The sequence below is a fragment of the Hyperolius riggenbachi genome, chromosome 8, assembly GCF_040937935.1.
Source record: "Hyperolius riggenbachi isolate aHypRig1 chromosome 8, aHypRig1.pri, whole genome shotgun sequence".
Lineage (NCBI taxonomy): Eukaryota > Metazoa > Chordata > Amphibia > Anura > Hyperoliidae > Hyperolius > Hyperolius riggenbachi.
The window spans coordinates 271,768,806-271,796,044 of NC_090653.1; the positions used below are offsets into that span (position 1 = coordinate 271,768,806).

At 46.9% G+C, this 27,239-nt stretch overlaps 1 protein-coding gene and 1 long non-coding RNA gene across 3 annotated transcripts in view; one reads left to right on the forward strand and one right to left on the reverse strand.

Moving 5' to 3' along the window:
• FAM78A (family with sequence similarity 78 member A) overlaps positions 1-27,239 on the reverse strand; it is a 112,611-nt gene that overhangs the window by 63,205 nt on the left and 22,167 nt on the right. The window contains exons 2-3 of one of the 2 annotated variants that reach the window (XM_068248853.1): positions 13,955-14,406; positions 13,484-13,579 (exon numbers count right to left, since the gene is read on the reverse strand). The gene's annotated coding sequence lies outside the window, so the exon portion shown is untranslated. Of the gene's footprint in view, positions 1-13,483; positions 13,580-13,652; positions 13,868-13,954; positions 14,407-27,239 lie in introns of those variants that run through there. The other variant, XM_068248854.1, reaches the window with a different exon arrangement.
• Positions 2-27,042, forward strand: LOC137527873 (uncharacterized). The gene is made up of 3 exons (XR_011023228.1): positions 2-29; positions 16,957-17,069; positions 25,890-27,042. It is a non-coding gene; the product is annotated as an uncharacterized lncRNA (long non-coding RNA).

Here is a 27,239-nt window from a genome sequence, read left to right on the forward strand (position 1 = left end):
CTGATTTGCAACCGAAACAGGAAATGCAGGTGGGTGCTATCAGCAAGAAACAAAACACTTCCTACATGGGAGGCCCCTGGCTGCAGCCTAATGTCCCCCACAAGAAAAGCTGTGTTAGCTTAATGGAATAAAAATGCCACAAACACAGTCACTAACATGACATGACTAGAGATGCTGACAGTTGGCCAGCAACATGGTGGTGTAGTGGATAGCACTCTCGCCTTGCAGTTTTGAGTCCCTGGTCTGAATCCCAGCATGGGCACTATGTGCATGGAGTTTGTATGTTCTCCTCATGTTTGCAAGGGTTTCCTCCGGGCACTCTGGTTTCCTTCCACATCCCAAAAACATACAGATAAGTTAATTGGCCCTAGACTACAATGACTGATAGAGATTAGATTGTGAGCCCCTCTGAGGGACAGTTAGTGACGGGACTACTGTATTTTTCAGACTATAAGACGCTCCCGACCATAAGATGCACGCAAGTTTAGAGGACAAATCCAGGGGAAAAAATAATATATACTAGACATGGTGCATCCATGGTGAAGGGGCATCTTGTGGATTATGCCTCCTTTTGTACCTCATGTCCCCTTGTCCTCGTGTCTCCCTGTGTCCTCCTTCATGCCCCTTTGTGTCCTCCTGTGTCTTCAGTTTGTCCCCTGTATCCTCCTCTGCATGGGCACAGTAAAGGGTGTCCCTGACATTGAGGCGGGTTGGCAGGCATTCACAAGTCAGGAACTCCCTGCATTCGGACTATAAGACTTAGTGATTTTTTCCCCCCACTTTTGGGGCAGAAAAAGTGAGTCTTATAGTCAATACAGTATATACTCTGTACAGCGCTGTGGAGGATTTCACAAGGAGGACACACAAGGGGGACAGGAGGAAGACACAAAGGGGACAGGAGGACACCAAGGGAGACAGGAGGAGGACACCAAGGGAGACAGGAGGAGGACACCAAGGGACACAGGAGGAGGACACCAAGGGACACAGGAGGAGGACACCAAGGGACACGGGAGGAGGATACCAAGGGACACAGGAGGAAGGCACCAAGGGGGACAGGAGAAGGACACCAAGGGGGACAGGAGGACACCAAGGGGGGCAGGGGTAGGACACCAAAGGAAGACAGGAGGAGGAACCCAAGGGGGACAGGGGTAGGACATCAAGGGGGACAGGAGGAGTACACCAAGGGGGGCAGGGGTAGGACTCCAAGGGAGACAGGAGGAGGACACCAAGGGGGAGGACACCAAGGGGGACGACTCCAAGGGAGACAGGAGGAGGACACCAAGGGGGACAGGAGGAGGACACCAAGGGAGACAGGAGGAGGACACCAAGGGGGACAGGAGGACATCAAAGGGGACAGGAGGGACAGGGGTAGGACACCAAGGGAGACAGTAGGAGGACACCAAGGGGGAAAGGGGTAGGACACCAAGGGGGACAGGAGGAGGACACCAAAGGGGACAGGGGTAGGACACCAAGGGGGACAGGAGGAGGACACCAAGGGGGACAGGAGGAGGACACCAAGGGGGACAGGAGGACACCAAGGGAGACAGGAGGAGGACACCAAGGGGGACAGGAGGAGGACACCAAGGGGGACAGGAGGAGGACACCAAGGGGGACAGGAGGAGGACACCAAGGGAGACAGGAGGAGGACACCAAGGGGGACAGGAGGAGGACACCAAGGGGGACAGGAGGAGGACACCAAGGGGGACAGGAGGAGGGCACCAAGGGGGACAGGAGGACACCAAGGGAGACAGGAGGAGGACACCAAGGGGGACAGGAGGAGGACACCAAGGGGGAAAGGGGTAGGACACCAAGGGAGACAGGAGGAGGACACCAAGGGGGACAGGAGGGGGACACAATAATTGGTGGGAGAACATCTACAAGACGCTCCTGGAACATGGATGCACCAGGTTTAGTATATTTTTTTCCCTGGCTTTTGCCCTCTAAACCTAGGTGTGTCTTATAGGCTGAGAAATACGGTAACTTATAGGTAGTAATAATAAAAAATGAGAACAGCTGAGCAAGGCAGGAAGGGGCAGACACAATTTATGAGAGGCCAGAGTCTCACTACACATGTAAAGAAAAAGCAATTTCAGCAAAGAAATATTTACATTAGAGCTAGACATGGAGCGACTATAATAAGGCACCTTCTGTAATGTTTTCACAGGTTTGCTTCACTCCACAGGATTTGAACACAGGTGGAGAATAGAGAGTTAAGTGAACTGTTCAATGCAAGAAAACTTTTTTTTTTCAAACCTCAGACCATTCAAGTGATTACAGAAGGCTGACACCCCCGTTTAGTATTTTCAGTTAGGAAATATTTTCTACATTATTGTGATATATAGAGCTGACAGAATTGCTTTTTTTTCTTAAAGGACAACTGAAGTGAGAGGTATATGGAGGCTGCCATATCCATTTCCTTTTAAGCAATACCAGTTACCTGGCTATCCCGCTGATTCTCTGCCTCTATTACTTTTAGCCCTAGACCCTGAACTAGCATGCAGCAGGTCAGGTGTTCCTGACATTATTGTCAAATCTGACAAGATTAGCTGCATTATTCAGATACTACTGCCGCCAAATAGACCAGCAGGGCTGCCAGGCAACTAGTATTGTTTAAAAGGAAATAAATATGGCAGCCTCCATATCCCTCTCACTACAGCTGTCTTTTAAAGTACAGTACTGCTAACTTGAAAGGTATATGGTGGCTGTCATATTGATTTCATTTTAAACAATGCCAGTTACCTGGCTGTCCTGTTGATCTCTTTGGCTGCAGTAGTGTTTGAATCACACACCTGACAAACCCCAATTAAATCCGCCAGGGAGGCAGCGCAGCACTATTTTTTTTTTAAATCATGTAGCTAGCCTAGCGCTAGCTACATGATAGCCGCTGAGCAGCGGCATCCCCCCACCCCCTCCAATCGCCTCCGGCGATGAGGCACATCAGGAAATCCCGTTCTGAACGGGATTTCCTTTAGGGCTTCCCCCGTCGCCATGGCAATGGGCGCGATGACGTCACCGACATCATCGACGTCAGAGGGAGTCCCGATCCACCTCTCTGCGCTGCCTGGCACTGATTGGCCAGGCAGCGCACAGGGTCTCGGGGGGGGGGGGCACCCTCTAACGCGGCGGGTAGCGGCGAATCGGCGCGGAGTGGCAGCGATCGGAGGTTACACTCAGCTAGCAAAGTGCTAGCTGCGTGTAACAAAAAAAAAACAAATTATGCAAATTAGCCCAGCGGGGCCTGAGCAATCCTCCACAGCGGCTTACCCCGAGCTCAGCTCGGGGTTACCGCTAAGGAGGTTAAGGCTCATACACAAGCTCAACAAAATTCCAACTGTTGGATTGACTTAAGCTGCGTCTTATCAGTCGCTGGTCGCCTCTTATCAGTGATAATGCCTTGTCGACTTGACAAAAGTTGTCCAACTTTACTTGACAAACGTTGTCCAACTTCTTCAAGTTGTTTGATAATCGTGCATTTCAGACTTTTGTTGAGTGTGTATATGTGACTTTACAACCAGCTTACCACTGGTTCCTGCCTATCAGCTGCAAATGTAGTCTGGGTGATTCATAGCTGATGGCTAGCATAGCAGAGAGGTCTGCCCACTGATCAGTCAGGAGGAGGAATGTAGCAATACAAATGAGAGAAGAGTGGGCAGCTTACCACTTTGGTTCTTGTCTGTCTGATCTTCAGGTACAAACTCCTTGACTTGTAGATGTCAGCTGGCATAGCAGAGATTCCTAGTTACTGAAGACATAACAACAAAAGATGTTTAGGTGATACCTTTAATGACTAACTGTACAGGATTCCTTTGCAAGCTTTCAAAACTTTTCTTCTTCAGGCATGTTTCAGAAATGGATCAGAACCATACCATCCGGTTCTGAAACATGCCTGAAGAAGAAACTTAAAGTTACGAAAGAAAGAAAGAAACAATTTTCGAAAGCTGGCAAAGGAATCTTGTACAGTTACTCATTAGAGGTATCACCTGAACAACTTTTGTTGTTATGTCTTTGGATTCTCTCCATAACTAATACCAGACCACATGCTCCTAGCTATTGATCAGACAGGAAGAGGGCAAGGTATGTAGCAATACAAATCAGGAAGTAGCGAATCCTTCCCTGTCTTCCTTTACGCTAATGTTCATTGTACACGTCTCTTGTCTCTGAAAGTGACTGCCAGAGAACACAGAGGTACAGCATCCAGAGACAGATAAGCAGCTCTGCTTCATTAACCTCCCTGGCGGTAAGCCCGAGCTGAGCTCGGGGTAAGCCGCCGGGAGGCACCGCTCAGGCCCCGCCGGGCCGATTTGCATAATTTTTTTTTGTTACACGCAGCTAGCACTTTGCTAGCTGCGTGTAACCTCCGATCGCCGCCGCTACCCGCCGATCCACTGCTATCCGTCGCGCCGCAGCCGCCCCCCCCCAGACCCCGTGCGCTGCCTGGCCAATCAGTGCCAGGCAGCGCTGTGGGGTGGATCGGATTCCCCTATGACGTCACGACGTCGATGACGTCGGTGACGTCATCCCGCCCCGTCGCCATGGCGACGGGGGAAGCCCTCCAAGAGATCCCGTTGTTTGAACGGGATCTCTTGATCTCCGATCGCCGAAGGGGCTGGGGGGATGCCGCCGAGCAGCGGCTATCATATAGCGAGACGTTGTCTCGCTACATGGAAAAAAAAAATTAAAAAAAAAACGTATTTGCTGCCCCCTGGCGGATTTTAAAAAACCGCCAGGGAGGTTAAAGAGAACCCGAGGTGGGTTCTAAGAATCCAATTAGCATACAGAGGCTGTATCTGCATATAATACCCAGCCTCTGTTGCTATACTAAAAACAAGGAACACCAAGAGCCCCAATAGTGGAATATGTACTGGTAAATGGTTATTAGATAGAGTAAATATTAATACTCACAAACCAGGGTTACCATTAGGCAACCACTGTAAGGCCTCTTGCACACTGCAAGCGATTCAGATTCAGATTCCGCTTTTTAATCAGTTTTTACTTCCGATTCAGATTTGCAGTTTGCTCCCTGCACACTGCAAATCGGAATCTGAATCGGATGTAAAAACAGATTAAAAAGCGGAATCTGAATCGGAATCGCGTGCAGTGTGCAAGATGCCTAAAGGCAGGTGGGGAGATTTTCCTGACCCCACTCAGGAATAAGAAGTCGCTCTCTGTAGATGAGAAAAAGGGGGTTCAACCCTCCACCCAGGGTGGACTCAATATTATGCAGGAGAACAGAGGCGCCAAAAGGATAAAAGGAAGCTAAATGAGCTTAAAAAAAACAAATTCTTGGTAAATAGAGGAGGTAGTGGTAGACTTACCTCCTCCAAGTAGACACACAACGACTGTAGTAAAGACAGTCAATATATTTTATTTATGAACTCCAAATATGCAACACATTTCGCAGGTTTGATTCCACTTAATCAGGCAATAACAACGGAGCAATAGCATATGTGGTCAGTAGAAGAGCCAGGCACCACTGTGAACTCCAAATACGCGTTGCATATTTGGAGTTCATAAATAAAATATATTGACTGTCTTTACTACAGTCGTTGTGTGTCTACTTGGAGGAGGTAAGTCCCCCACTACCTCCTCTATTTACCAAGAATTTGGTTTTTAAGCTCATTTAGCTTCAGTTTATCCTTTTGGCGCCTCTGTTCTGTTGCTATACTGTTTCCCCCCAGCCCCCCTCTGCGCTCTGCTGTCCCCCATAAATCAATCGCCGTGCTGGCAACACGCAGTGTGTCGCCAGCCGGCTGTTTACATGTGAAGTGTCAGTCTGCCGCTCCCCGCCTCCTCCATAGCGCCGGTCCCGCCCACGTCCCTTCCCTCCAATCAGCGGGGAGGGAAGGGATGCGGACGGGGACCAGCGCTATGGAGGAGGCGGGGGAGCGGCAGACTGACACTTCACATGTAAACAGCCGTCGCCAGCACGGCGATTGATTTATGGGGCATAACAGAGCGCAGTGGGGAGGCTGTAGGAGACAATATAACAACAGAGGCTGGGTATTATATGCAGACCCAGCCTCTGTATGCTAATTGGATTCTTCGAACCCACCTCAGGTTCTCTTTAATCTAAACTGTAATGCATTTATATGTCATTTTATTACTGTATCTATATGTTATCTTTATTCAAGTGGGGATCCTTACATGGGGAGGAGGAGAGCCCTATTTCTGCACAAGATGTCATTTAAGATACAAGGCATGCCTTCCTATTGCCACATCTTCCAGCCAGCAGGGAGGGAAGTGCTGAGTCTCTTATGAAACATAATATTTGCACTTAATTTGGGATTAACTGTCATAGTATCTCTTTAACATATCAGCATGGCAACATCTCAGGTGATTGTTTTCACTTTGGAGGTCTCTTTTCACAAAATCTTGTGTCTGAGTATCGTGTGTAATTATTTGTTCATCACAAATGTAGGCTGCACTTTCTAGTTTGTAGTGAAGCACTGAGGTTATGCCCTCCCATTCTTCTCTCGCTCCATGCCTATTGGTTCATACAAGACAGTTCCCCAGAATGGCTGTTGGAAAAGCAGGAGATGGATTACTACAAAATGGAGATGTAGGCAATATTGCAGCTTTGGCTCCCACCAGAGTCAGATCGTCCACCAGGCAACTGAGGCAACTAAGACAGATGTCTGGGTCCTTATGGGTGTCCAGGGGCCTGATTGGCACCTTTCTGATCCTCAGTGGCTGGACAGTGTAATAATTAACACACAGGAGGGATCCATCTGAAAATGGTGCCTGCGAATAATGGCGCACGGTGTTGCCGCTAATCCGTTTGTCGCTTATCGCTATTTAACGTTAAAGCCTTATCGTTATTTAGCTCTGTTTATTTTATTGAAAACTAGCGTTAACACACAGAACCCTCTCTGTACCTATCCTTAACCCCTAGACCCCCCCTGGTGGTGCCTAACCCTAACCACCCCCCTGGTGGTGAGTAACCCTAACCACCCCCCTGGTGGTGAGTAACCCTAACCACCCCCCTGGTGGTGAGTAACCCTAACCACCCCCCTGGTGGTGCCTAACCCTAACCACCCCCCTGGTGGTGCCTAACCTTAAGACCCCCCTGGTGGTGCCTAACCTTAAGACCCCCCTGGTGGTGCCTAACCCTAACCACCCTCCTGGTGGTGCCTAACCCTAAGCACACCCCTGGTGTTGCCTAACCCTAACCACCCTCCTGGTGGTGCCTAACCCTAAGCACACCCCTGGTGTTGCCTAACCCTAACCACCCCCCTGGTGGTGCCTAACCCTAAATCTCCCCTGGTGGTGCTTAACCCTAACCTTTATCGTAAGAGAAACAGAGGCGCCAGCAGGATAAAAGGTAATACAAATTTTAAAATTTGCTCGGAGGCAGTGGTGGACTTACCTCCGGAAGGCAGACTCAAAATACTGTCTGAATTAAACAAATAAATTTATTATTGGTACCCCAAAAAATGCAACGCGTTTCGCAGGCACAGCCCGCTTCATCAGGCAATAAGATAGGGGACAAACAGTAGCTCGTCAGTAGCACCTCTGTGACAGAGGTGCCATTCGTGCTACTGACGAGCTACTGTTTGTCCCCTATCTTATTGCCTGATGAAGCGGGCCGTGCCTGCGAAACGCGTTGCATCTTTTGGGGTACCAATAATACATTTATTTGTTTAATTCAGACAGTATTTTGAGTCTGCCTTCCAGAGGTAAGTCCACCACTGCCTCCCAGCAAATTTTAAAATTTTTATTACCTTTTATCCTGCTGGCGCCTCTGTTCTCTTACGATAATACTGTGTCCACCCCTGGTGGAGGGGTGACCTACCCCTACTTTCCTGATCTACAGAGAGCGACATCTTAATCCTGAGTGAGGACAGGTCTAATCTCCTCACCTGCATCTACAGTGGTTGCCTAAGAGGTAACCCATGTTTGTGAGTATATTCATCTCACACTTACATTTATCCACGGTTTCCAATACATACTACACTATATTGGGCTCTCGGTGTTTCCTATTTAACCCTAACCTTGACAGTGTTACATTAAATCCATTTACCGTTTTGAGGTTAAATAGCGTCTGCTGTTTGGCTTATATAGGGCGCTATTGATAAATAACGTTACTGTGTGCCGTTTTTCTTCTTTTTTCCCTGTGCACCATTATTATGCAGTACTAACGATAAATGGCGATAAGCGTATCTTTGTAATGCTGTGCCATTTTTATGCATAGGCGCTGTGCGCCATTATTCACTGATCCGCACAGGAGACCAGGGTTCAAATCTTCCTGTTCAGTAAGCTAGTGCCTATTCAGCAAGGAGTCCTTGAGCAAGACTCCCTAACACTGCTACTGCCTATAGAGCGCGTCCTTGCGGCTGCAGCTCAAGCACTTTGAGCTGCCAGGAGAAAAGCACAATATAAATGCGGAGCCTACGGCGGTGCAAGGAAGTGCTAGGACGAATGGTGGCGCGGATTGGCGTCTTTGATGTTCGCAGAGGCTGATGCTGTGGGAGCGGTGTCCCGGGAACACCATATGTTACACGCTCATTACCTCTGAAACATTGTGAGTGCAACAGTATTATGCTATGGTCGCTCCCTTTTGAGTTTTAGTGCTGGTCTGAATGGAGGTCTGAGAGGAACTCTGTGGACGTTGATGTGCTTATCAAAGGGTGGGAACCTGCAATACTATACCCCCCTAAAAGCGATTTATATACCTCTTATCTTAGGGGTTATCTGGGTGAGTGCGTCTTAGAGGTTATCTGGGTGAGTGCGGGCTAAGTAGGGGGGGGGGCCTGTCATTCACAAGGTGCTGTGTCTGTGGGAGAGGATTGTTGGCCCCACAGGTGAAAGTGGTGAAGGGAAGTATAGAAACTGACAGTGTTGCCCTATGACGTTTTTTTTTCTCCTTTTAAGGGCCCTTTTCCACTAGTGCGTTTGCGCTAGCTGAATCGCAAAACCGCAAACCGCTAGCGATTTTACAATCGCTACGGTTTGCTTTTTAACATAGGAATCGCGGTAGGTCATTTCCACTACCGCGATTCGTTTTTTACTTGATCGCGATCGCGCCGCGGAGCGACTTTTGCCGCGATTTTGCTATGCAGTGCATAGCATAGCAAAATCGCGGCCGCAAACGTCGGGAAAACGGCGGAATTGCGATTCAGCAATCGCTAGCGTTCAGCGCGAACGCTAGCGACTGCTAGTGGAAAAGGGCCCTAAGTGTTTGCTTTTAGGCCTGGTGCACACCAAAAACCGCTAGCAGATCCGCAAAATGCTAGCAGATTTTGAAACGCTTTTTCTTATTTTTCTGTAGCGTTTCAGCTAGCATTTTGTGGTTTTGTGTAGCGGTTTTGGTGTAGTAGATTTCATATATTGTTACAGTAAAGCTGTTACTGAACAGCGTCTGTAACAAAAACGCCGGTAAAATCGCTCTGATCTGCCGTTTTTCAGAGCGGTTTGCGTTTTTCCTATACTTAACATTGAGGCAGAAACACATCCGCAATCCAAAAAATGCCTCACCCCGGGAGTATGCGTTTCAGCAAAACGCCTCCCGCTCTGGTGTGACCCACCCCATTGAGATACATTGACCAAGCGTATCCAAACGCTGAAAAAGCCGCTCGGTGTGCACCAGCCCTTAGGCCTAGTGCACACCAAAAACCGCTAGCAGATCCGCAAAATGCTAGCAGATTTTGAAACGCTTTTTCTTCTTTTTCTGCAGCGTTTCAGCTAGCATTTTGCGGTTTTGTGTAGCGTTTTTGGTATAGTAGATTTCATGTATTGTTACAGTAAAGCTGTTACTGAACAGCTACTGTAACAAAAAACGCCTGGCAAACCGCTCTGAAGTGCCGTTTTTCAGAACGGTTTGCGGTTTTCCTATACTTAACATTGAGGCAGAAACTCCTCCGCAATCCAAAATCTGCAGCAGCCCGGGAGTATGCGTTTCTGCAAAACGCCTCCCGCTCTGGTGTGCACCAGCCTATTGAAATACATTACCCTAGCGGATCCGCACCCGCAAGCAGATCGCAAACCGCAGCGGAAACGCTCCGGTATGCACTAGGCCTTAGTGGCCATTGGATGAAATATCCTCTCAAGTGATATGTGTTGCATCTTTTTGGGACTATAAGCCTGCAGCGCGATTATCTCATACAATTACAACAATATAAATGTTGTCTTTCTTGCCATTTACAGTACCATCTTTCCTTATCTAGGAAGCTGGGTGGCCAGCAGAGGGAGCATGATTTGCTATGTTGCCTAGGGCCCCACATAATCCATCTCTGGCTCCCACTACTTACCACCAGACCTCTTTGGTAAGGTGAGGTGAGGAAGGGGAGTGGGAATGGGATTAGCCTGGAGACGCCCCAGGCCCTAGGCACTTACCTTGATTGCCTTGTGGATGATGCACCTCTGCTAGTCTTTAAACGAAACAAGATTTTCAGCTGACTAATCAATGTCTATAGGAATCTGGAGGCTCAGATCTCTGTGTAAACCTACCTATACCAAATAGACTTTTTTTCACGTGAAGAAATCATTCCTGATCATTTTCGGTGATAAACATCAAAGTTCAGCTGTGGGGGGAGGGGGCTCATGATTTGCTAGTTAGGCCTATATATTTATTTTTAATCTCTGTCTAGACAAATATTTCACTTTCTCCCTCTGAAGAGCATTGTAATATACTAGCTACCCCCATCATGAACAAATCACAAAAAATATGTTCTTTATTTTGGCGTATTCAAGGTTCATTAGCAGATATTTCATGGCCATGTCCTGAAACTGGGACATTTTTCTACACATGTGATTTTCGAAGTACCCCTTGCTCCGGGAACAAAGAATACAAATAAGACGTAATACATGTAAATTAAGATTAACATTAGTCAAGGCCATGTGCAAACATGAATAGCTAAATAGCTTCTACACTAGGTCCAAAAAGGAGAGTATTAAGGTTCTCTTCCTCCTGCCTGCTTCAGGTCATAGGCTGATGCTGGATACACACGGTTCGTTCCCGCACTCGATTCCCGTCGATGCGCCGCTCGATTCCCGTCGATTCGTTTATTTCCGACATGTCCGATTCGCGTTTCGATGGATCATTAGGTCGATTTGCCATACTTTACATGGCAATCGACCTAAAAATCTTCGAAATGCGCTCAGAAATGTTCGGAGATAATTGAATCGTCGGGAATCGAGCGGCGCATTCGATGCGGGAACTAATTCACCATTAGGGAATTGTGAGCAGCAGAATAATAAAATGTTGTGGATTGTCCCTGCTCTGTGCATAGTGCTGACATCACTGGCAATATGGCAACTCCCATGCAGGCAAACAAACAGGCAGCGGAAACCAGCTACAAGAAAGAAGTAACAATGGAAGGCTAGTGCAATAAATATGTCTGTTATTGCAAAATGCAAATGCTACATTTACTAAAATGTACTTTAAGCAACAGTGAATTTACTAGTAAGAACATTTGCAACTGACACTTAAACGTTCATCAAATAGTTTGGTGTACTTCTGCGTGCATGAAATGAGGATGCGAGCAAATGGGAGCGGGATTTTGTTAATAAAAATATTAATACAGTAGCTACCGATATACTTTGTTTTTAAAGCGTAGATGGTAAATATTATTAAAAAATGTCATTCTGCAATATTAGTACAATAACAATAGTAAGAAAATGTTACCAATATTTTACTACAGTTTAGAACCCTCCCCCCCCTTACAAACACCCTTCCTGACTCCTAACCATCCCCCCTGAAACAATTATCCTTCCTGATTCCTAACCCTAACAACCCCCCCCCCCCCCGCACAAACGCCCTTATAAATGTAAAATTTGCACATATAAACCATAAAATATTTCATAACGTCAGACAGGCAAACTATAAAATATTTCAAAAGCTATAAAGTTGTAGGTTTCAAAAAGCTAAAATATTTCAAAAATTATAAAGTTGTATGTTTTGAAAAGATAAAATAATTTAAAAACTATAACGTTCTAATGTTCAAAACAATATTTACTGCATGCCCAAATTTCTGCTTTGGGCGCCGCATTAACGATATTTGCATTAGCGTCTACAGGAAGTACTGAAGTCACAGAAACCTAACCTCTTTAAAGTGTACCAGAGCTGACCAATGAAAATGATTTTATACATATCTGGGGCTTCCTCCAGCCCCATTCGCTCCGATCGCTCCCCCGCCGCCGTCCTCCGCTGCCCGCAGCTTCGGGAACCGGCTCCCCGCACTTCACAGTCGGAGCCAGTCTAATGTAAGAGCAGTGCGGTGTTTGCGTATCTCTCCAGCAGCCGCTGGAGAGATACTTAGAGGGCGCACTTCTCCTGCGTAGTTGGCCACGACTGACGTCGGTGACGGGACCCGGTTCCCGAAGCTGCGGGCAGCGGAGGACGGCGGCGTGGGAGCGATCGGAGCGGATGGGGCTGATGTATAAAATCTTTTTAATTGGTCAGTTCTGAGTCCCTTTAACAGTAGTTAAATGAACCAAATACTATAAATGGACTGCACCTTTTCCCCACAGGGCTAGGAAGCCCCAAAAGGACTTAGCTGATGATACATAGAGAAAAGAGCAAGGGCTAACAAATCCAGGACATTTTTCTCTATGTATTATCAATTTAAACGGTAGCCAAACTCTAATTAGGCAGACACCAAAAAAGTTAGGAAAATGCTCTCTTAAAACGCAGGTGTTTTTACCGCTTCCATTCACCTGTGATTTCAAACATCGAGCAAACGTCCCGAGAGGATGAGGCCTTACCAGAAAACAATACCAACTCCATGCAGCTGCTATCTTATCTCAGCAGTTGCTGACCAAGGAGTCAGAATAAGTACAGTGGAACTGCACATCTCCCTCTAGTGGCCAGTCTGCAAATTTCCACATTTAACAGTCAGGGAAGTATGAAACAATCTGCATGCTATATAATCTGAAAGTCACACACATACCAAAAGAAAAAAAAAGAAAAAGATGAGCAATTAATATCTCAAAACCAGAGCTGATTAAAACCCCATGATCGTTCTCGTTTCAAGCATTGCCTCCCAGAAGCGAACATCTCTGCCTTCTGTGTTCTATTCCCTTATCGGTGTGACTGCAATTATCAGAGCAGGCTGGACTGGATGCTATTGAGCCGCTTTCAGCTGATCTGACAGTCTAGCAGTACATTGAGGGAATCAGCATTTCACAGCAGCGGAACCGCTGTAGCATAATGCAGCAACTGTTCCACTGCCGGGGAAAAGACACACACTGCTACGGGTCTCCCACAATAATTAAAATACATCTGCAATGCCGTGAGTAGCGGGAGAGGGAGAGAAAGGGCTACCGGCAGAAAGGGGGGGGGGGGGGGGATGGAGGGTGCAGATCACCTTTGCATACAGATAGGAATTTTGTAAAACACCCATTAAAAGGCAGCCAGGCTGCATGTATTCTTTTTTCACAGCATTTAATTCAGTTAATTCAGAGGCAATGACAGACAGTTAGAGGACAAGCAGCGAGGAGTACTACAGGCAAGACGGCTATGAATAAAATATGGGATATTAAGTACCTGTGTGTTTGCTGGCATGCAGTAGCAGATGGTCGGTGCGGCTGCCTGCAGATCTCTTGCTGGCATAAGATCCGTCGCCTGTCCCCTTCTGAATTCCTGTAGAGAGCAGAAAAATGTTGTCGTGCGCCCTTTTCTTATTTTTTTGCCGCAAGCGTCCTATCGCTGTCACCTGTCACCGAGGCTTAACGTGGGCAGCCAGGAGGGTCCCGTGTCCAAGCAGGAGTGGCGAGGGTCCCCCCCCACCTCAGGCTAGGCATCACAGGTGCCCCCTCCTTCCCCTGCAATGATCAGGCGTCCCAGCGTGTCCTTGTCACCGCATCTTGCTGTGACACTGTCACTTCTAGAACTGAGACAGCACCCCACCCTGCCCACACAGGAAACTTTGCAAGACTGATGGCAGACCTATCTGGTGTGAACATCCCTTTCCACTCCCCCTTGGGAGGGGAGCTCTCCGCAGTGTAGATTACTCACCCATGAGCCAGTTAGAGGTGATGTTGGGAGCCTGGGCTGTGTCCGCTGTCACTTTAAGGAGAGGGAGCAGTGCTGGGGTGATGAGAGTGGCAGTGCTGCAGGATGAAGTTTGGTGACAGTTACTTGGCCTGGGGGTGACACATTTCCTTCCCCCTCTAGGGACTCCTCCTGAGGGTTCCTTCTTGCTGCTTGTCCCTGTGTGTCTCCTGTCTTCTCCCCTGCTGTATCCCATGTGCTGCTGCTGCCGGCCCCCTCCTCTCCTGTAATTCTCTGAAAAGCTGCAGGTCCGTGCTGGATATTAAGCTGGGCTTACGCACGACATTTCCTCCGCTGTGCTGGGGGCGTCCTGGGTAGTGTAGTTTTACGTGCCTGCCTCTGTCGGCTCTCCTGCACTTCACAGCTGCAATTGTTTGTTCTTTTATACTAAGATTTATTCCATCCTGGTTGCAGACCTGCACATAAAAAAACACAACAACAGAAAAACAAAATCAACATAGGATAAAAGTCACAATGATTTCATAGTAATAGGACTGATGAGAATAACATCATGAATAGAATTGCTTATTTTTTCAAAATATTCATTCATAAATTATTTATTCGGCATTTGCCAATTGTACAATCTTTCCTCTCTCCCCTATTTACATACCTCACAACTTTTTGAGATGAGAAAGAGGGACACTTAAGCCACGCCCATGCCACACCCCTGATCACGCCTCCATCACAACCCCCTTGTCATGCATACCATAAAGATTTCATAAGAAAAATATGTTGTTTTATAATTCAAACCACACTGGTCCTTTCTATCCTGGTTCATTTTCCTTCAAATTAACATTTTATAATTAGTAATATATCAATTTAAAGGATGGGAATAACGTTTTTAGAGTCAATCAAACACATTTTTTAGTAGAGAGATATATACATTTACATAGAAAGAGGGACAAAGTCCTGAAAGAGGGATAAAGGAGGAAGAAAGAGGGACAGGGCTCCCAAAGAGGGACAGTTGGGAGCTATGCATTTACATTCTGACGTTTAGAACAGGTAGCGACGTCTTTAGTTCTGTCAGGTGCAGCTCTGCGGAATGTTTGTTTCTGAGAATTCCAAAGCAGGTGAAAATAGTGCATGGTTTCCCAGAATGCTCTGGGAGGAGAATTCCACATAGCTAAACAGCCTAGGCTAGGCATCACTGGGAGGGAGGCTAAATTATTACTATTATTACTATTTAGTATTTATATAGCACCAACAGCTTCCACAGTGCTGTATAGAGTACCAGTATATTGTCTTGTCACTTAACAGTTCCTCAAAAGAGCTCACATTCTAATCCCTACCATAGTCATAGATCTATATTGTGTAGTGTATGTATCGTAGTCTAGGGCTAATTTTAGGGGGGGGGGGGGGGCAAATAACTTATTTCTATGTTTTTGGGATGTGTGAGGAAACCGGAGTGCCCAGAGGAAACCCACATAGACATGGGGAGAGCATACAAACTTTGTGTATATAGTGCTCTGGGTGGAATTTTGAACTGGGGAGCCAGCGCTGCAAGACAAAAGGTCTGCCCACTATGCCACCTAGCTGCCTACATACCAGTGGGTATCCTAAATAATTTACTACATTCTACTACAGTCCCTTTTTAAAACAGAAAGCTGTCATTTTTATTATTATTATATTCTGCTTTTGTTGATAATAAAGCAATCCCCCACCTGTCACTTTGCGTCTAGACAAAATCACAAGGGATTTTGCAAATATTTCGTTTTGAATTTGTAACCTTGCTTATCTGCGGAGGGGACCGCATGCCTTGCTCAGCCTTGCTGCCAGCACCGCGGGGGCAGACTTGTCAAAAACAGCGCAAGGAAAATTAGGTATCCAGAGATCAAAGATTCTGACTGGTCGCTCTGTACAAATGCTCCACTTTTGCACTTGTTTTCCTCCAGTTTTTGATGCGTTGGACGTGCCACGGTGATGACTAGCTGTGTCATTTTCTGATTAGTGCAGGTGAGTTCCATTTCCAGAAGTGCAATGCTTCCTGCTCTGTTCTGCTAATTACACATGCAGAAAGAGGGAAGTTACTAGAAGGTTAATGGGCAGTCAAAACTTGAAGAACAGTAAAATGTTGTATGTAACTCATACATCTTATAGCAATATGGAATTTCATTGTAAAGCAGAGAAGTTTCACTGGATATACTGTAATGACCCTAACTGTCAAATTTCATTTGATCAGTTATACCTAATATTTCCAGCCTTATAAAGTTATTAGCAAAACTGGGAGGGTGATAGGAGGGGACATCACTGCGAGCCCGCCTCTTCCTGTCTGAAAATGTGACTTCAGCCAAAAGTCAGATTTTTGAAGGCGCGATTGGGGTAACTGGGGGGAATGAGGAGAGGAATGGACAATGCATAAAGGTATGTGGATCCAGCAAGAGCATACCTCTGTGCATGCCTTGGGTAGCCTTGCTCAGGTCAGGTGTGCTTTAAAGAAAATCTGTAAGAATAAGAACCCTCCCCCTGGGGGATACTTACTTCATGAGGCTTCCCCCATCTTCCTCACCCTCTGGGATCCAGTGCTGACAGCCCCCGAACACCGACTAGGTAAATACTTACCTACTGCTATCCAGCGCAGATGCAGTAGCGGCTTTCCGATCAGGCTCAGGCGGAAATAGCCGAGCCCATCAGGTCTGCTCTACTGCGCATTGACTGGCACCTGCACAGTAGAGCGGATCCAATCAGACTCAGCTATTTCTGCCTGAGCCTGATCGGAAAGCCACTACTGCACCTGCACAGCATTGCGGTAGGTAAATATTGCCATCACTACTGTGCCTGCGCCGCAGCCATCATCCTTGTCAGCTGTAGTTTCCTTGTCAGCTGGATCCCTGAGGCTGAGGAGGATGGGGGAAGCCTCATTAGGATCCAGAGACTTCCCCCTCTCAAGGTCAGTATACTATGGGGGGGATTTCTTACAGAATCCCTTCAATAATTGTCACCCTTATTGATCCTTGATAAATGTTTAGGATAACAGATCGGGGTATGAGCAGCATACAGATGCCATGCAGCATGTACTATTCAGGGAAGAGAGGAGGAGGGATGATGGGCATTCCATGATCGAGCAGCTTCCAGCAGAGCGGTAAGTCTTAAAAGGACACTCCGTCACACCAGATCGCTAAATGACTTTGTGGGACACCTGTACACATGTGGAGACCTCGTAGGAAAATCATCTTGGCAAGTTTTTTTTATATAGCGTGTGTACGAGGCTTTGCAGACATGGGCGATTCTTCCATGAAGCAATGTGCATCACGTACTTCTGGGTGGCAACAACTAGAGGGCGGCAAGAGGCGGCTTCCCTCCCCAAATGCCCCCCTCCTCGTAGTCCCTGTCTCAACCTCTCTAGATGCGCAGTGCTGCTTGACTCACCTGCTCTCAGAATTCCAGCGATGGGCTCTCCATCTGCCCATCCATGGCTACAGCGGTGTCTCATGCTGCCAGGTCAGGTGAGGCACCGCTGTAGTCAGGGAGGAAGCAGAACTTCACGCGTGGCTGGTGATCTCATCGCTAATCTTCAGAGAGGAAGTGAGTAATGTGCCGGCGGTGCAGCACATACCCGGCATCCTGGAGATCAGATGCTGCGGGCCAGAAGGGAGGAGATGTTGTCTTGAAGGAAGCAGAGGGAGGTAAGTGTAGTGCCAGTGCCTGCAATACACAGCCCGATGTGTCTCACCTCTCCAGCTTTACACACACACTTGGAGGGGATCCTCACAATGCATTGCTTCAGGTGACAAAAAGTCTAGAACCGGCCCTATTAGCAGAAGCCATGACAAAAAAGCAGCAATTGGTCAGGATTCACAGAATAGAGATAGTACACTCCCACACAGAGATTCTCTCCAGCGGTGTACAGCAGTGGATCACAAACTTCATCCATTACATTCTACTACACTGAGTCCTCTCAGAAACGTTCGTCTCCTGGAGGAAATGTCTATGAAATGTCACTCGCGCAGCTCAATCCATCTCAACAGGCTGGCCATATGTTGAGTCTTTAGTGAGATTTGTGCTCTGCCGTCGGGTATGGCTTGCAGCTGATGTATGCCCCCTATTGGGTGATAATTGTAGAGGGTGAGTGATGGAGGCACGTTGGCTGCACATATTTCCTGGGAACAGGAGGCATTCTCGGCTCCTGGTCCGTCACTCAAGCAGAGTGTGTCATTTTCAGAGAGCGATAAAGCACGATGACGCTGAGAGGCTCGGAGAAATGTGACAAGCTGCGCGGGAGGCAGTGCGTCCTGTCTTGTTGCTGGCTGCGCAAATGACAGGTATATGCCCAGAAGGATTCATAGGCTGGGGCTGATGCCACTAGAATATCTAAATACACTGGCCAGCCACAACATTAGGAGAGGAGCTTTACCAAAAGTAGTAGGGGATAAATATATTTTATATATATATATATATATTAAATATATATATATATATATATATATATATATATATATATATATATATATATTCAATTCACTTTATTGTCATTGTGTAACACAACGGAATTACTTTTCATGACAACCCCACGGTGCATATAGGGAACATAGTGATAGTAACAAGGAAGAGAAGAAATTATACAAGTATGCCAGGTATTGCAGATGTTTAAACAATTTGTACACAGTGTTAATTATTTCAGAGAGGATTCAGAGTTTATCAAGTTTATGGCGGATGGGAAAAAGCTGTCTTTCAGTCTCTTTGTGTGTGTGCAAATTGATCTAAAACGTTTACCTGATGGAAGGAGCTCAAACAAGGCATTTCCAGGGTGAGTGTTGTCCTTGATAGTGTTTTTGGCCCTTCTTAAGCTGCGAGTATTATACAAAAGTTCCAGTGATGGTAGTTCAGTGCCAATAATGGCTTCTGCTGTTTTAACAACTCGCTGCAGGGCTTCTCTAGTAGCCTTCGTGCAGCTGTTGTACCAGGCCATCATGCAATTGGTCAGAACGCTTTCTATAGTGCATCTGTAGAAATTAACCAGCAGCTTCTGTGGGAGGTTAGCGCTCCTTAGTTTTCTCAGAAAGTAGAGGCGTTGTTGTGCTTTGCCAGTTAGAGCTAAAGCATTGTCAGCCCAGGACAGGTTCTCTGCGATGGTGACTCCCAAAAATTTGAAGCTGGAAACTCTCTCCACAGCCTCTGCATTGATCATTAGCGGTAGGTGAGTAGTCTTTTTGGTGGTCCTAAAGTCCAGAATAATTTCTTTGGTCTTCTTTGTATTTAATAACAGATTGTTAATGTCGCACCATACAGTCAGGTTCCTAACTTCTTCTCTGTATGCAGCTTCCTCATTGTCTGATATAAGCCCAATGACAGTCGTATCATCTGCAAACTTAACAATTACGTTTGAGGTATGGATAGGCTGGCAGTCATGGGTGAAAAGTGCATAGAGGAGAGGGCTTAAAGGAAAACTTAAGGCAACTATAAAAAATGAGATTTACTCACCTGGGGCTCCCCTCAGCCCCCAGCAGCCGATCGGTGCCCTCGCAGCCCCGCTCAGATGTTTGGCCGTCACCGGCCGACAGGCATAGGAACGCGAGTGATTCTTCGCGTTCCCAGCCTGTATATCGCCCCCTATGCTACTATTGCGGCCAGCTGGTCGCAATAGCAGCATAGGGGGCGATATACAGGCTGGGAACGCGAAGAATCACTCGCGTTCCCATGCCTGCCGGCCGGTGACGGCCAAGCCGGAAGTGTTCGCCGGCGGGTGCAGGAGCATCTGAGCGGGGCTGCGAGGGCACCGATCGGCTGCTGGGGGCTGAGGGGAGCCCCAGGTGAGTAAATCTCATTTTTTATAGTTGCCTTAAGTTTTCCTTTAATACACAGCCCTGTGGCACGCCAGTGCTCAGGGTAAGGGTGGAGGATGTCTGTTTTCCTAGTCTGACAGTTTGAGGGCGATTAGTAAGGAAGTCCAATAACCAAGTACATATGGAATAACCAAGTACATATATATAGTATGTACAGAAGGAGATACTGCTTGCCTGGTAGGCTGAAATAGCCGTTATTTCCCACAATGCAACGAGGTTCACAGACAGCAAACTGTCAGGACCATGGTCATGACATCACACTGTGGGAGGGGTTTCACCACAATATCAGCCATACAGATATCCTGGAAGATCTATTTGAGAAAAGGAATAGATTTCTCGTGGGAAAGGGGGTATCAGCTACTGTTTGGCATGAAGTTTAATCCTGGGTTAAAGTTCCTCTTTAAAGAGACTCCGTAACAAAAATTGCATCCTGTTTTTTATCATCCTACAAGTTCCAAAAGCTATTCTAATGCGTTCTGACTTACTGCAACACGTTCTACTATCCCAGTCTCTGTAATAAATCAACTTATCTCTCTCTTGTCAGACTTGTCAGCCTGTGTCTGGAAGGCTGCCAAGTTCTTCAGTGTTGTGGTTCTGTGATGCATCTCCCCCTCCAGGCCCCTCTCTGCACACTGCCTGTGTATTATTTAGATTAGGGCAGCTTCTCTCTTCTCTCTTATCTTTTACAAGCTGGATAAATCCTCCTCTGAGCTGGCTGGGCTTTCACATACTGAGGAATTACATACAGGCAGAGCTGTCTGCACTCTGCAGCAAGAAATAGCCTGTCACTTCAGTGGAAGATAGCTGCAGGGGGAAAGAAGCACACAAATGATCTCTTGAGATTCAAAAGGAAGGGTGTATACAGCCTGCTTGTGTATGGATGTATTTTCTATGTGTGGACATACTGTACATCAATCTACTTCCTGTTTTGGTGGCCATTTTGTTTGTTTATAAACAAACTTTTTAAAACTGTTTTTAAGCACTTTTAATGCGGCAAGGAGCGGTGAAATTGTGACAGAGGGTAATAGGAAATGTCCCCTAACGCACTGGTATGTTTACTTTTGTGCGATTTTAACAATACAGATTCTCTTTAAAGTGGATCCGAGATGAAAAACTAAGTAACTTGTTCTAGTTGGAGCCAGTCTGACGTAAGGTAAGTGCGCCCTCTACATATATCTATCCAGCAGCTGCTTGGGAGATACGCAAAGAGCACACTTCTCCTGCATAGGCTGGAGCCGACTGACGGAAGTGCGGGGACCTGGTACCGTCGCTGCAGACATCGGAGGACGGTGGCGTGGGAGCGATCCAAGCTGATGGGGCTGGAGGAAGTCCCAGGTATGTATAAATCTTTTTGTTTTCGGGAGCTCTGGTACACTTTAAGGAAGCCCCAGGTAAGTATGGTACCTAAGATGGCTTTCATCTCAGGTACACTTTAAGCCCTGCCCCTGTCACACCTCAAATCATGCCTTTGCCACACCCTTCACGCCCCTGCCACAACCCTAGTCACGCATACCATAAAGATTTCATAAGAAAAATAGGTTGTTTTAGAATTCAAGCCACACTGGTCCTTTCTATCCTGGTCAATTCAACACATTTTCAGTCGACAAATATACATATTTATATAGATCTGTACATGAGTCCTGAAAGAGGGACAAATGAGGAGGAAAGAGGGACATCAAAGAGGGACTGTCCCTTCAAAAGAGGATCTCACTATTATTACTACCAGAAAAGGCTTAAAGGGGCACTATGGCGAAAAATTGTAAAATTTTAAATATGTGCAAACATAAACAAGTAAGAAGTATGCTTTTTTTTCCAGAGTAAAATTAGCCATAAATGACTTTTTTCCTATGTTGTTGTCACTTACAGTAGGTAGTAGAAATCTGACAGAAGCGACAGGGTTTGGACTAGTCCATCTTTTCATGGGGGGATTCTCAGGGATTTATTTATTTTCAAAAGCACTTAGTGAATGGCAGTTGCTCTGTCCAACTGCCAAAAAACTGTGTAGCGAGCAGGGAAGTGGCCAGCATCATTGTCTAAATCCTTTTTAGGGAATATCTTTATGAAGAATAAAAGCCTTGCTGAGAATCCCCTATGAAAAGATGGACCAGTCCAAAACCTGTCGCTTCTGTCAGATTTCTACTACCTACTGTAAGTGACAGCAACATAGGAGAAAAGTAATTTATGGCACATTTTACTCCGGAAAAAATGTACTTCTTATTTGTCTATGTTTGCACATATTTTAAATTTTACAATTTTTCGCCATAGTGCCCCTTTAAAGAGGATCTGTAACGTCAAAAGATCCCCTGGGGGGTACTCACCTCGGGTGGGGGAAGCCTCCGGATCCTAATGAGGCTTCCCAGGCCGTCCTCTGTCCCACGGGGGTCTCGCTGCAGCCCTCCGTGAAAGATGACGTCAATATTTACCTTCCCGGCTCCTGCGCAGGCGCTCTGACGGCTGTCGGCTCCGAACTACACGGAAATACCCGATCGCCGTCGGGTCTGCTCTACTGCGCAGGCGCAAGTTTCCGGCGCCTGCGCAGTAGAGCGGACCCGACTGAGATCGGGTATTTCCGTGTAGTTCGGAGCCGAGAGCAGCCACAGCGCCCCCGCTGGAGCCAGCAAAGGTAAATATTGAACTGACAGTCGGGTCTGTCGCCGGCTGTTCGGAGGGCTGCAGCGAGACCCCCGTTGGACAGAGGACGGAGGATCCGGAGGCTTCCCCCACCCGAGGTGAGTACCCCCCAGGGGATCTTTTTCATGTTACAGAGTCTCTTTAAGATGAAATGGGACCCTAGGCAAGATAGCATTTTTTGGTCACCTGGCTTTTCTAGTTAGATTTGGTGAGGGCTAACATACATCAGCCCCCTGGATTCTCTCTAGGCCCTAGGCTTGCCTTGTGGATGATCCGGCTCTGATTACCATGGATTTACAGTGTATAGCTCTGACATTTTCCACAGTACTTCAGTGGAATTACATGAATAATCATTTTCCCGTATTTGAGTGTCGCTAGCCCTTCACAATATAGCAACGGCGGCAATCCAATCAGGCCTCAGTTGTGCTATAGAAGCGATACCTCCTGCGGTAGAAGCCATAAACAGCCATCTTTAGCTTCCTGTTAATCGGAGTCTGTTTCCACTGACAGGAAGTGTGAGGAAACCACCTCACACGGCGTAAACCTCGCACAGTTGACTCCCTTTTTGCCCTTTCACAGATTTCTGCATTTGCGGCTAATTCTGAGCAATTAGAGTGAATCCCTTTTATTCTGTTTACCTTGGCTAATGGCGATCTAACTCAATAGTCAGCCTCACGCATCACTCTAATTATTGACTGTAATGAGCTCTTATTTAATCACAGGATGCAGGTCAAGACCAATCAGATCCCAGGGGACCCTCCCTGAACTGATGCAGGCTGCCAGACAGCAGATATTAATGAGATAACTGCTAATAGGATGATGGTCTACCAAGCAACAGACAGCCACCAGATGAGCAAATGGCAGCTACTGAAATTTCCTCCAAACAGAAATTGCATTAAGGACAGTATCCAGGGTGCTGTAGGTTAAATCTGACCTGCTTCATCTGGCCTCACTGGATCTCAGCAAGCTAAAGTCTGACAGAGAGGTGTTCATAATAATTCCATAGGATCTGTAGTGTTGTAATGCCAGGTTTTGCCTATAGCTGGCGATGTAGAGGGGAAAAGAAATAAGGAAATGAGTTAGGGCTCTTTTCCACTATGAAATGCAATCGTGATTGAGTATGCAATCGCGTTTCAATTTCCACCATGCGATTGCGATTAGGATTGAGCTACTATACTCAGTATAGTAAAGCTCGATCGCATCCAAAACGCGGCAGGACAACGATTGCGTTTTAACCAAAATCGCATCGCAATCGGATCCCACAAATGGAAATTGCTGCTGCAGTTTCCATTAATTTTATGTACCTTGCGATTTGCGATCAGAATCAAATCGCAAATCGCAGGGTAGTGGGAAAAGGCCCTTAGGCTGTTAAATCGCTATCGTTTGGCAATTTTTATTTCTGGAACTTTTGAAGTGATTTTAATTTAGTGCTAGCAATTGTGCAATGATTGTGATTTGCATTTATTTATTTTTGGTTCTGGATAGTAAAATTGCTTCTACTTTGCTTTGTATACAATTTTGCAGCGATCCTATACATTGTACTGGGGCGCAATCGCTCCCCAGTACTATGTTCCTGCTCTTCGGCTTACTGTCTCGCTGGTAACAGTGTGACCACAGGGGCGCTGTTACCAGAGAGACAGAAAGACCGAGAAGCAGGAAGGAGTTGCAGACAGCGGGTGTGGATCTCGGAGAGGTGAGTTATACTCCTGCTGCATAATTTGCTAGTGCCCCCCCCCCCCAGCCACTCTCTTTAGGGGAGGGGGGCTCCAGCTTAACGGTGGGCTCTCTCTGGCAGTGGCTACTAAATGTGGGGACTCTGGCTAACTGGGGGTCTTTTTGACTACATGTGGTGCTCTTTGGATACCTAAATGAGTGGGGGGCTCTCTGGCTAAATTGGGGGGGCTCTCTGGCCACTTAAATAGTGGTTCTCTAGTCTTGCCCTATATGTTTACACTGGTGTCTAGTGGTTCCCATATACTTACCTGGTGTCTAGTGGTCTCCCCTCCAACCCCATGCAGAGATCAGCAAGCAGGAAGCATGCTGGGGTAAGTATAACTCATGCTCCCTAGTTACAGCGATGCGCTCGCTCCCATGCCGGGATTCCGGCCATCCTGGTACAGCCAACTGGACAGAGACTCAGTCCATTCGGTAGTACTAGGCTGGCTGTGGTGCTGCACACAGAGGAGCCACTAGCATCAGTAGAACAAGAAGAGGGGAGATACTTACCCCGACGTGGCTTCTCACTTGCTGAACCAACTCTGCTTGGGGTCGGGGTGAAGGGGGGATCAGACCCTATAGAGCAGAGGCGGCCTTAGAGTATGCGGGGCCCGGGGTGAGTGTGATATGCGGGGCCTAGAGCCATAAGTGAAGACCATGTACCGTACCACCACAGTCACGGGCTTGTCCACCTCTAAAGCAGTATGCCTTATTATTGTTTAAAAATTAAGCCAACCAATACAGGAACAATTACAATACGTAATATAATCAAACTGTACCAATCCCTAGCTCCCCAGCAAGCCTCTACCTATCCCTAGCTCCTCATGAAACCTAGCACCAATCCATAGCTCCAGACTGAGCCCCCTCTAGCTCCAGTCCATGCTTGACTGACCTAAATGCCCCTGGGGCCCTCAGGCTGAGGCTCTTGCACATTACCTTAATCTGGCATTTGGCAAGCTTCATGTCAGTGCAGAAATTCATTACAAAAATGCAAACGGCATAGTACAGTAATGCATGCTGAAGACTAAAACCTGAGCAATAAAAGGGGGGTTGGTGCAAAATATAAGGTGTGTAAAACAAAATAGGAAAATCTGAGTATTTGTAAATGACGCACTGCTCAGAACACAAACAGCTAGACTTCTGTAGTCCTCTCCTTCACCACCACCAAAATGAGCATGGTATGGCGGGCATGACATGCGGGGCCCTCTTCTTGTGCGGGGCCTGGGGCGATCGCCCCACTTTCCACCCCCAAAGGCCGCCTCTGCTATAGAGGGAATCTGTATTTAGTGTAGTTGGGGGGGGGAGGGAGTTAATGAGCACAAGTCGAGTCAATAGAGCCTCCAGAAATGACGCAGATAGGCTGCAGCAGGGGAAGACGTGATTGAAGCAAACCTGAAGCAAAAATAAACTTATGATATAATCTATTATCTATGCAAAATAGCTTCTCTGAACTCTTCAACCTACTGGGTTGAATACAGTCCTGTTTTCTGAAGCACTTAAACAGCCAAAAAACAGTGAGAGAGAGATTGTGATGAGGTTTTAATGAAGGAAAGTTCAAAGGGGCAATAGCTCTGCTTTGTTTTATAGTTTAAAATACTGAGTGTGGTTTTAAAACTGCACCTGTGACAAAATGATGCAATGTTATTCAAAAAAAAAGCTATATAACTAAAAATATGAGATATATGATATAAGAATATATATTTCTTTGCTACTGTTCTATTCCTTATCCGTACTACAGATACAAATTATTATATCGTTTTCTTTCGTTTCAGATGTGCTTTATGCAGCGTTTCAGATGTGCTTTATGCTACCCAAGCACCATGGATTTAACTGCAAGAGGGAAAGCAAACCCAAAATGGGAAGAAGGATGAGATTGATAGCCAAATAGCCAAGAGCAACTTCCAAAGAGAGAGAAGCTGGTCTCCAAGGTCTAGGTTCACCAGTGTCTGATCGGGCCACCTGTTGCTGTTTGAGACTTTTTTCCACCATGTTCTCGGGAGAAGAAGACCCAGGAACAGGGGCGTTGCTAGCCCCAAAGATCAGTGGCATGTGCCCCAGATCTATTCTGGGGTGCCCTGGATGTCCCCCCCAGGCAGAGTCAGGCAGCGGCCAGCAGGGCTGTGGAGTTGGTACAAAAATCTTCCGACTTCAACTCCGACTCCTCAGTTTATGAAACCACGACTCCAACTCCGGGTACCCAAAATTGCTCCGAGACTCCGACTCCTTAGTCTAATACTTAACAGGGCTGTGGATTTTGTACAAAAATCATCCAACTCCAACTCCTCAGTTTATGAAATCAACGACTCCGACTCCGGGTGCCCAAAATTGCCCCGACTCCGACTCCAACTCCGACTCCACAGCCCTGGTGGCCAGCAGTACTCGTCTCTGGTCTCTTCTGGGCTTCTCCCCCTATTGTCTGAAAGGAATCAGAAGCTAGAGCTCCTAGCGTCTGATTCTCGGATGGTAGTGGGAGAATCGCCAGCTACAGAGGATGTCTCCAGACTTGGAGAGTGGATGGAGGAGATGAGTAGTTCCTCCAGCTGTGCTACTCTGCTGGGAAGGGAGGGTTCAGGGGGAGGAACAGTGAGTACACACAAAGATGCATATTCCCTATGGAGGTTCCACAGCTTCCAGCATGTCACCACAACACCTAGCATGCCCCATAGAGGCACCGCAGCACCCAGCATGGCACCCCGCATGCCCCAGCATGCATTTTTTTTGTATTAATGGAGAGGGGGCTTCATCCAACATTTTGCTGGGCAGGTCTACTAAGACCGCTTTTAAGTTCATGTACATTTGACTCCACCCATGACCACACCCACATTCTGGTGCATGGCCACACCCATTTTCTAGCTGGAGTGCCCAAAATTGCCCCGGATCTCTGAGGATTATAGCCACGCCCCTGTCCAGGGGGATGTCACTGTCGAAAGGATACCATAAAAAAGTCTCCAATCCAAAACCTAGAATGTTGTCTCAGTTGTGCCCCATTCTTTTAACTTTTGGAAATACTTACCTATTTGTCTGTGAATGTTCCTAATTACTTTTTTTACTCAAAGTTAAATGTAAGCTTACTACCCTATTAATGGCCGCGGGACTCCCAGCTGTTCCTGTTGAGAGATATT